Below are 10,919 nucleotides of genomic sequence, written 5' to 3' on the forward strand. Positions count from 1 at the left end.
TATTAAGTCAAAACTAATCCTCCCCTAGCCCTTTCCCTCTTCCTGTTGATTAAGGACATAGAAAATTCAAAAATCAAAAGAAAATCATAGCACAAATATTTTGACAATGATTTTTGCAAAGATAATCCCACACTCAGTTAAAGCAGAACAAAACAAATGACCAAGGTACCTTATTAGATAAATTGAACTCATTATGCAACAAAGGTTCATATACTTACCCAGATTGCCCACAGTTGTTGCACACAGAATCATTCGGACATTCTTTAGCAAAATGTCCAGGCCGCTTACAGTTCTTACATAGATAACTTTGCCTGGAAAAGTAATTTATATTAATAGCAGTAACTAGTAATGGTGGAATAAAAACAAGGATAGGAAAAACAAAAAATCAGTCATTAGCAGAAAGCTTATCTGAGAAAGAAAGACTTAAAAAATACTCCTAAAAAGTTGGAAAGACATACAATTAATTAGCACACGGGGTTTATCAACCAATATGAGATTTTTAAATATGTATTATAAATATTGGCAACAGTGGAAAACAAACAAATATCCCACATGATATAAAGGTTGAAATTTGTTAATAATTGTTTCTGGAAACAGAATACTCCTCGGTGTTAGGGTAATGAAATCAAGATGTCCTAGAGCTATGTCCAATGAATGTCCGAATTCTCCTCAGCTATGCCTTGCTGTCCGAGAGCTAGGCCTGCAAAAGAGAAAGAAGGTTAACTCCCCGAGGGTGTGACCCGGGAAAACCCCTCCGATGCTTAAGTCAGCGAATGCATTTTCTAGAGATAGAAAGTAGAGAGAGAAAGAGTACTTTAGAGAGAGAAAGTAGAGAGAGAAGGTTAGAGAATTAGGAAAAAGTTACCATCATTAATGATTGGAGAGCTATTTACAGATGTACTTTCAGGTGGCAGAAGTTGTACATAATTGGACAGATTAGGGGTAAATCCGTACTTTGCTCTGACTAATAATGGGCTAGATCATGGAGGGGTATTTTCGTAATTCCAGGTCAATGGGCTTAGGACAATGGACTAGGCCCAAACATTTAGCCCCACGCGTGATGTGGGAACAAGATCGCATGAAGTTCGGATGTCACGCGGAATGAGTATAATAGAAGTTGTCATATCAGCCGGAATGGCTTTTAAGGCGTACCCGAGGGCTAAAATGAGCCCCAAGTGTACCTAGGGGCTAAAAAGAGCCCCAAAGCGACTTGCAAGGGTGAAGACCAGCCCCAAGCAATGCATTAGAAGTACTTAAGTAGATATAACTGAGCAGTTTTGAGAGTATATCCGAGAGCTAAGCCGGATGATGAATGATGGCTTATGGACAACTGAGAGCTTAGTATCATGAGAGGTAAGCCCAATGCCTAGCGGAGAGCATGACTCATGACTTGTCTTGATTGTTAGCTAAGCGAAGGATAAGTTATGACTACTACATTTGGGCTCAAGTAAGCAATAAAGCCCATTTAGCTTAAGATTTGATGTGATTCACTTGTCTTCTAATTCCTTCACATGAACCCCACGTGTCTTACTTGTTTTATGCCAATAATTAAAGCTCTTCATCAATTATTCCAACTTTCATTTGTTAGGCTTGTATGAGAACGTGGCTATGCATAGCTGAAGACAAGAACTACTTTTTGTATCTTTGAATTACAATGCATTGAGTGCTTGGACATTCCGATAAAGCTGACCCGTAGTGACCGAAGGCTATCATCACTATTTTGATGCTTGCTGGCCCAAATCTTTACTAAGGGTTCCTTTTGATTCGATTTTTGTAGATCTGCATGCATGAATATGTGTTTATGTACTTGCAATTTTCCGAATTTCGAATTCAAGTGTTTAAATTTTGGGGTTGGCCTATGAATTTCGGCTATGTATGCGTTTCAATTAGATTTCGCACTTAGGAATTTTTGAATTTCATAGGGGCATAGCTGGGTCGAATTTTCGGTGCTAGGATAGAATAGTTGTGGTGCTGAAGCTCGGTCGTGGTTTCATGGCCGAGGGAATGTATTGTCTGGGGGGTATGGTAGTATAGGCCGAAGCGTTGTGAGGAGAGAGAAGCAAAGCGGGGTGGAGTGATTGAGTGAGGAGCATTGAGAGTCCGAGGGAATTGATTGCTGAGGGATGAGTGAGGTATTAGGCTTGGCAGAGGGAGCAAAGAGAGTGAGGCTTTAACTAAGCCGAGCGTTCTGCTTGGCTGTGGTATGCTGATTGGGTAAGAGAGATGCCGAGAGGGTGAGGTATGTCCGAGGCGGTAGATGTGCGAGGATAGCGCATTCGGCTAGTCGAGGGAGGTGCTGGCCGAGGGGTTGAAGGATGTGCCGAAGGGGTTTGCTTGCGGGATGCAAATGAGAAAGCTGAGTGGAGGGAGAGGATTTAGATGAGAGATTTGAGTTTATTGAAGTGTGAGAGCCGAGGGGTTGTCACGTCAAGCCAAGGGGGTGTCATGCCTGGCCGAGGGGTTGTCGTTGCGCGCCGAGGGCTTAGCCCGGCTTACTACCCCTAGGCGAAGGTGAGTAAGGTAAGCCGGCTTGGAAAATGCAATGGACATGAATTTCTGCTCGAGTATAGCTAGGCATAGCCGAAAATTGTGCTTAAATAGACAAGTCATTTTACTAAGAAAAATTTGAGGATTAAACACGGAATAGTGGAGGGAAGATAATTTTGTAGTTCTATTAAGCTTAGGGCATTCGGCTTATCCGAGTGCTGAAGGGGTTGGTAGCAAGCCGAGGGGGTCACTCGAGTGCCGAAGGGGTGAGAGTTTTCTTTCTTTTATTCGGATAGACTAAGATCTTGGGTGTTGATGAGGTTATACCCGGGAGGAACTTATAATAATATATGAGCGATACGCTATCTCCATCATTGAGGCTGAAGGTTAAACGAGTCTGATGTTATGATAATGAGTGAATGGTACACTATCCCAAATCTTGAGATAGGCTAAGAGTTGAATAAGTCCCTAAGTTAAAATAATGAATGAATAGTACGCTTTCCCACGGGGCTAAACAAGCCCCTTTTTATAAATGTATGAGAGACAGAATATCCCAATATTTAGGATAAGCTGAACGATCCCCAAATCATATGTATGAGAGTTAGGCTATCCCAACTTTTAGGATAGGCCGAGAGTTGAACGAACCCTAAGTTATAGATGTATAAGAGCTAGGCTATCCCAACCTTTGGGATAGGATGAGGGGCTAATCGAGCCCAAAGTTAAAGATGTATGAGAGCTAGGCTATCCCATCTTTTGGGATAGGCTGAGGGCTAAACGAGTCATTTGTTATTCAAGCGATTTGCCAGGACACTATCTCAAATATTGAGTATAGGCTAGCATCTTGCCCCAAACATTGGAACAAATTTGTCATTGATAACGTTAGTTAGCGACCCGGGGTGTCTTGTACGAAGGAAGGCCCGGTGCTTTTTGAGAAGATAATGAATTCCCGAGATTTTAGAGCTTTAGGCAGCTATGTAGATAACCAACCCGAAAAATGAAAATGATGCGCTATTAAAAGAAATATCTTCTAGTATAAGCTCTGATGCCCCTAGGGCATCATTGTCATTTGAGAAGTTGCTTAGACACAACGTCTTAAGTCCGCATTACAAGCATATCGGTTGCAGGCTCCACCTTGTAGATATTCATGATAGATGGGGAAGGATAGCTGAGGGCCTTGCTATTTGGAACTTGTGAGTGGAAGACCCTCGAGTAAATGACCTCCTTGATCTTGTAAAGTTCATCTTCAAGAGGGATGCTTGCACTTTAGCATTACCCTTATCTAGGCATGTTAAGTCGGCTTGGCATGCCGAGGGCTTTATAGATGTATAGCCCTCGGCTAGGCATGATGAGGGGTTGATAGATGCATATCCCTCGGCTAGGCATGATGAGAATAGATAGAAGCTTGTCGAGGAAATGATAGAAGCATAGCCCTCGGCTAGGCATGCCAAGGAGACGATAGAGGCATAGCCCTCGGCTAGGCATGCCGAGGAGGTTGATAGAAGAATAGCCCCCGGCTAAGCATGCTGAGGAGATAATGGAAGCATAGCCTTGATAAAAGCATGGCCTTCGACTAGGCATGCTGAGGAGATGATAGAGGCATAGTCCTCGGCCAGGCATGCCGAGAAGGCCGAGGAGGTGATAGAGGCATAACCGCCGAGATGGTTAATAGAAGCATATCCCCCGGCTAGGCATACCGAGGAGTTGATAGAGGCATAGCCCTCGGCTAGGCATGCTGAGGCGGTTGATAGAATCAATAATAATTTAAGAAGTATCAGACACAAAGAAAATGTCAATTTAGCAATTATACAAATTTTAGAGTAAAAGTATATATAAAAAAAATAAACACAGCTTATAGATTTTTTAGGTCCGAATTATGTAATACCTTTTATTAGCCATGTACATATAACATAAGCTTAACTATTATACATGCAATATGATTATAATATTTAACCATAAGATTTGGTAGAAGAAAACTTTGGAATGATAATACTTCATCCATTTCTAATATATATAGCAACATTTATCTTGTATATACCCACTTTATGAAAACATACATCTACTTTCACACTAAACATACTCAATATACTTTTACTTGTTTATACTTGTTGATTTAGAAATATCCAACATCTAAAATTGTGTGCACTCCCCCATGTTGCAAGACTTGCATCACTAGAGGAGCAGAGGATCTGTTCAAGAAGTCAAATAAGCTTGATCAAAGATTCGAATGAAAAACCAAATCAAAGAAGAAAATGGCCTTTTTTCAATAACTTGGGGCTTTAAGTAATCAGTGCGGTTAAATAGCCCAAACATAAATTAGGTAAATAATTGTTGTAAACCATAACTAGAGCAATTTATGAGCTAGCTTTCAAAGACAATTCTTCAAATATAGTATGATTATAACTAAATTCTTCAAAAATAAATAAAAGGCAAACTCCCTTTGTACCCAAATAAAAGTCCCATTCACCTAAAATCCTTTCCTAAATAAGTCATACTTCACCTTTATCTAATTATTTTTATTCACTTTTAATCAACAAAACACTATTTTTTTAAATATTCACCTTTAATCAACCAAACCCTCAATCTTTTTTTTAATCACCTTCCTAAAAACTTGCGCTAAAGGCAAATAAGACTTATGACCTTTATTTAGGGATGAAGGGAGTAGTTAATATGTAAAACAAAAAGTCCAATTGCCATAGAAATAATAAATCATTATACTACTTTTACTAATTTTTTACAATGCATGAAATGATCTTATAATATCAAACAATTACTGTACATGAAAATCAGCTTTTTCACTTACCAAAGAAAAAAAAAGGGAGATTAGCCTATGCACATAGCTGAGATACATATAGCAATTTAATAATAACAATAACAGTAACAATAGCAATAATATTAAGCAAATAAGCAACATAAATTAAGCCAACCAAACAAACGTTTGTTTTTATAATGAAATATATTTCAGGGACATTAAAGTAATTTGAGTTTCAACCATAGTTACCTAGCTCGCTAATATGAGATTGGGTACGAGTCCACAATTTGCCTCCTAATATGTTAAATTAGGCAAGGAAATGTACCACTTTCATGTTATAATTCGCCTTTTTCAGTTAACGGTCTGCCCCGGGGGGGGGTACATTTTTAGTTTGCCATAAAACAGCTTCAACATCGTCAATTTAGACCTTTACTTAAACTCTCATTCAATTTCAAGCACTCTCCTAAAAAATCCACCACAAACCACTCCCCTCCAATCATGAGTAACTTTTGAAAAATGAAGTGCTGACAAATGATGATAATGAACTTATGATAGTTCACAAGGGGCAAAATCTTTGATTGCCCCATGCCCTAAACTTTGCATGTTCTCTGTCCTATATCTTATAACTCTATTGTCTATTGATCTTTGATTCCTCTTCAATTAGTGCACTTGGATTAAACAACTGTGAAATTTCTTCCAATTATCCAAACATTTGTGACATGGAAATGAATAAATTAACATTCCAGAACAATTAGTAATTCTAATAATCAACTCTATGTTCCAAAATAAAACCTCAAGGAACTTCAATCTTTTCCACTTTCCATTTAAGAATCAGGCAAACCACTAATTAACTTCCAGTCCTTAGAGCTGCTTCAGGCTGTAAATTTTACTGCCCCTTCAATTCTAATCAAGTCAGCAGATTAAACTTACGGCCTGTTTGGTATGTGGCATAAATGATGGTAATAGAAATGAATTTGTATTTAAAATTGTAAGGAAAATCAAGGTTCATGACCATGATAATGCTAGCTTACACCAAAATGACCATTTTCCTTTAGAAATTTTCATTTCAACCTAATACCTCCTCTAAAGTGGTAATGGATGGCAATTGAAAAATAAAATGATGAACACATGCCTGATGTTGAAATTGCATTACCATGGAGATTACAATGTTAATTTCACTCCTAATTTACACTTAAAATTCATTCCAATTATCACACTTAAAATTCATTTCAATTACCACCATTTATTACCGGCTACCAATCGGGCCGTTAGTATAGTCCACTAAATCAGAAGTTGATTGTCCATATATGTTGATAACTTCTAAAAATGATCAAAGTAACAGCCAAGAGTATCTGTTGTGTAGAAAATCACAAAGTACGCTAAAAAACATCAAACTAAACCTCCTTGTTCTTCTCTTCCACTGCTCCTAATTTGCCTTTGTTTCCACAAATGAAAAATAAATGGGGACAAAAAAAAACCCTGGGAAAGTTATCCCCTGAAGAAATGCCCTAGCTGATCATTATTCAAAAAACACTAAGATCCACCACTGAAAACAACCATCAGACTACCCACCAAGACATAAAGGTAATTGAAGAGTGAAGCCCCTGCAACATTGAATGACAGCAACTTACATCTAGTGAACACATCATATCTCAGTCCTTCTAAACTATAATAGCAACATTATGCTACTGCTTTAGCCAAGGCCAATTACATTCACGCTTAACGCTGCCATTTTCAGGAGACTATCATATAAACCTCATACTAATTAAAGTTGCTGATGATTTCTCCATACCAACCGGAAGGGCTTGTAAACTACATACAATGGCTGTCACAGAATCGCTTATCATGAGGAGGTGAGAAAACTTTAGAGAGGAGCCTAAAGTATGTACCTAACCCCCTACCCCTCCCCCTCTTTTATCTTGCTTAGATAGCATAGCAGGTAATCTGTTTAGCATATGCTCCTTCATTCCCAAATAAATTCAAGTTTTCAGAATTTCAAAAGAAAAAGTTCTCTATAGTCACTTATGGGGGCGGACAAAGCATCTCAAAATTGTAATGCCACCATTGAAAATTGGGTACAAAGGGTGGTTCCACATTTTATTAATTTCTTCTAAACAAGACACATCATAATTGAGAGATGTAAGCATTACATCCATAGCATGCGCCAGCCATGAATGCAAGACATCAAATTAAAAAAGAAAGCATGCTATACATATCATGTGTGTCCCAAAACCTGATCTCATGATACATTAAGGAAAAAAACAAACAAACATGACATTAGCACATGACGCATATCACACTTAATTCAAATGTCAATTCTCATGTACCTCGACGTAACAAGCATACTTTACTTGAAAAATTAATTATGCAGCTCTATATAAGTCTCAAGATATAAACAATTCCATATATCTAGACTTGGCAATCCTGATCTGACCTGTTGACCCGACCCGAATGACATGACCCGTAACCCGAAAGTTGACCCGAAATCATTGACCCGAAAATGACCCGAACCCGAACTAACCCGACTCGACCCGAACCCGACCCGAAATAGAGTTGACCCAAACATGACCCGATGACCCGAAGTGACCCGACTTGAATGACCTGACCCGAAATTGACCCGAAACACGAACTTTACCCGACCCGAAATGACCCGAAACCCGAAGTGACCAGACCCAATTTTAACCCAAATTGATTAACCTGAATCGACCTGACCCGTAGTGACCCGACCCGAATTGACCCGAATCCTAAGTGAATAGGGTGAAATAGTGAATTACTTAGTTTTGGGCTTCTTTATTTCCTACGTAATAGGCACTCATGATTTATTTTTTTTTTAACGATTTTACTTTATTTTTCCAACTATTTTTTAAAAGTGAATTTATTTTGGTGACCCGACACAAACTTGACCCGAATAGACCCGACCCGAATTGACTCGATCCGAATTTGACTCGACTCGAAATTGAACCGAAAATTGATCTTAAAAATTGACCCGACCCGAACAGACCTGACCCGAATTAACACGACCCGAACTTGACCCAATTTTGAGCCGAAACCCGAATCGACCCGACTCGACCCGTACCTGAACCGAACATTTGTTAACCCGAACTTGACCCGACTTAAATTGACCCGACCCGAATGACCCGTTAGCCAGGTCTACATATATCTAATTTTAGAACAAGTTCAACAATGAAATTTAAAATACATATGTATGTGTACACACGTATAAGGTATAACACAAGCTAGCCTCCACCCCCACACACCCCCCCCCTCCCCTCCAAAAAAAAATAAAATAAAATAAAATTAAGAGAGGTTACCTAAAACCTCTACGATCCTTTTGGTATGGAGCATATGATGGCCGCTCTCTGTTCCGGAAAATTCTACCCCCTGAATCTCTGTTTGCATCCATAATGCGCCAAGACTAAAATCTAGCCAAAATAATTAATAAACATGGATTAGAACCGATTTCTATGCTTATTAAATGAAGGGTTTTTTTTTTTTGACCTGGGATAGTGATGCGGTTCCAAGGCATCAATATTGTTATTATAATTATTTTTATTGTTATTTTTAGTTTAGTATTAGATGACCGAATTTATTAGGATATTTTTGTTAGTTTAATTCGGTTAGTATAAGATAAGCTTAACTTTAAAGATCATATTTGCAAAATATTATCTTTACAAGTTAGAGTTAGTTTCCTAGTTAGATTAGAATTTGTTTTACCGATTTTTAGGCTAATTATTTAGCTTATAAATACGTGATGGTGTTTAACGAAAAGTATGATTGATTGATTTGAAATTTATAAAGTTTTACGTAAGCTTGTGCTTGTGTATTCTTGGCCTAGTTTAGGTTTTAAGCTCGTGTTGCTTAGCGTTTTTTGACCGAGACTCAAGATTCCAAACCTTTCAACTGCGATTGAAGGTTATATCCATCAAAATTCATATCAGATAGAATTGTAGTGACTCACAAAAGCGGTCTAGTAAGGCGGTCTTACACAAATGTTTCTCTTAGTATTCTCACAGCCAAGGCTAAGAGGTCCAATTTCCTAGTTCAATCCTAGAAAGGTTCTGCAATACATTAGCAACCAAATTTGATTCAAGTATCAAATTAGGATTGAAAAGTCACACAATTTAAAGAGAATGGCACATTTGATTCAATTATCAAATTAGGCTCGAAAATTCACATAATTTTAAGGCACATTTAATTCAATTATCAAATTAATCTCGTAAAATCACATAATTTTAAGGAGAAAAGGCAAATTTGATTAAATTATCAAATTAGGCTCCAAAAATCACATAATTTTAGGGAGAAAAAGGGCATATTTGATTCAAATATCAAATTATGCTCATAATTTTCTTCTCTAGCAACATAATCGCTCGTTATGACCTTTCAGACCTCTTAGTAATTAGAACCAATAGTCCAATTCGAACCCTAAATTTACTATACTCATACAGACAATTAAATTAAATTAGATCAACAATAAACCCTAAATTGTGAAATTGATATTCGATAATTGCAAAAAGGAACAATAACTTACCTCAGAAGCTGCTTTAATGGAGGATAGAGATATCAATGGAGAACGTGGAGTGCGCTTCAATGAGAAATTGAGAGAGAGGAGGAAGATATTTGGTCAACGTTCATCGGTTTTTTTTTTTTTTTAACCATACTTGTATACCTGGCAAACTAGCCAGGTTCGGGACGAGTCAGTTTGGGTTTTGGGTCAACAATTCATCGGGTCAAGTTAAGCTCGGGGCGGATCATACTGGGTTGAGTCAAGTTGGATCGGGTTAATTTTCGAGCCCGCACGTCGGGCCTAGGGGTGGCAATTGGGCGGCCAGTGTGTGGTTACTACAGGCGTGGGTACCTTGTATCATACCGTTGTTTCGCGGAAAGAACATGATGTACAAATGTAAAGAACGTACAAGTGTAATGAAAAGAACAAACTATGAAAATATAATGAACATATACCTAAAGTAAAAAAGAACATATATGCACCAAAAAGGAGTGAAAAGAACATATGTTCATGTTCTTTGATTGTCAATGTAATTTACTATTATTTGTAATATGATGTTCATTGCTTATTGTGTATTGTTCTTTGAATTTTGTCAATTATGGTGTATATATAATAATGTTCATTACATAATATTTTCATAAGGCCCGTAATTGGTGCGGGGCAGGTGGGACAACCGCTCAGGGCCCAATATTGTAAAGTCCAAAAATTGGTTAAAAAAAGGGCCTCAAAATTACTACTTGTAAAAGAAAAATAAAAATTTCTGAAACTACTTAATGCTCCATACAATTCTAGTGTAATTCGTCAACTTCCAAAGCAATTTTAGGTCTTGTCATCTTGTGTAGTTCGGTAGTTTCCAAAGCAAATTAAAGGTTCCAATTCTCCTGATTTTTGCTTCTAATGGAGTACTCCATAGTTATTTGCTAAATGAATCCCCTTTTTGATATTTCTAAAATTTCAATTACAGCCCGTAGCTCTACCTTTGTTAAAAAAAAAAAAAAAAATTTCCTTTCAAAAATCTACTTAATATCTTGATTTTTGAATGGTTTCATTCAAAAATTTGAATTTGATAAAACTAAATTGTTGTGACGTTGCCTAATGCTGCAAGGTTTGCGTTCAATCTTCTTCATGTCTTTCAATTTGAATATTAATTTCTCAATTTTTTACAAAAAATAAAATATT

General features: G+C 37.6%; 1 long non-coding RNA gene across 1 annotated transcript; it reads right to left on the minus strand.

Moving 5' to 3' along the window:
* Positions 1–275: 275 nt before the first annotated feature.
* LOC145613800 (uncharacterized) lies at positions 276–9,812 on the minus strand. Its single transcript, XR_014107014.1, has 3 exons — positions 9,765–9,812; positions 8,548–8,658; positions 276–311 (listed from the first exon to the last, which is right to left on the minus strand). It is a non-coding gene; the product is annotated as an uncharacterized LOC145613800 (long non-coding RNA).
* Between the last annotated feature and the right edge of the window lie 1,107 nt (positions 9,813–10,919).

Source organism: Chenopodium album, chromosome 3 (genome assembly GCF_948465745.1).
Source record: "Chenopodium album chromosome 3, dcCheAlbu1.1, whole genome shotgun sequence".
Lineage (NCBI taxonomy): Eukaryota > Viridiplantae > Streptophyta > Magnoliopsida > Caryophyllales > Amaranthaceae > Chenopodium > Chenopodium album.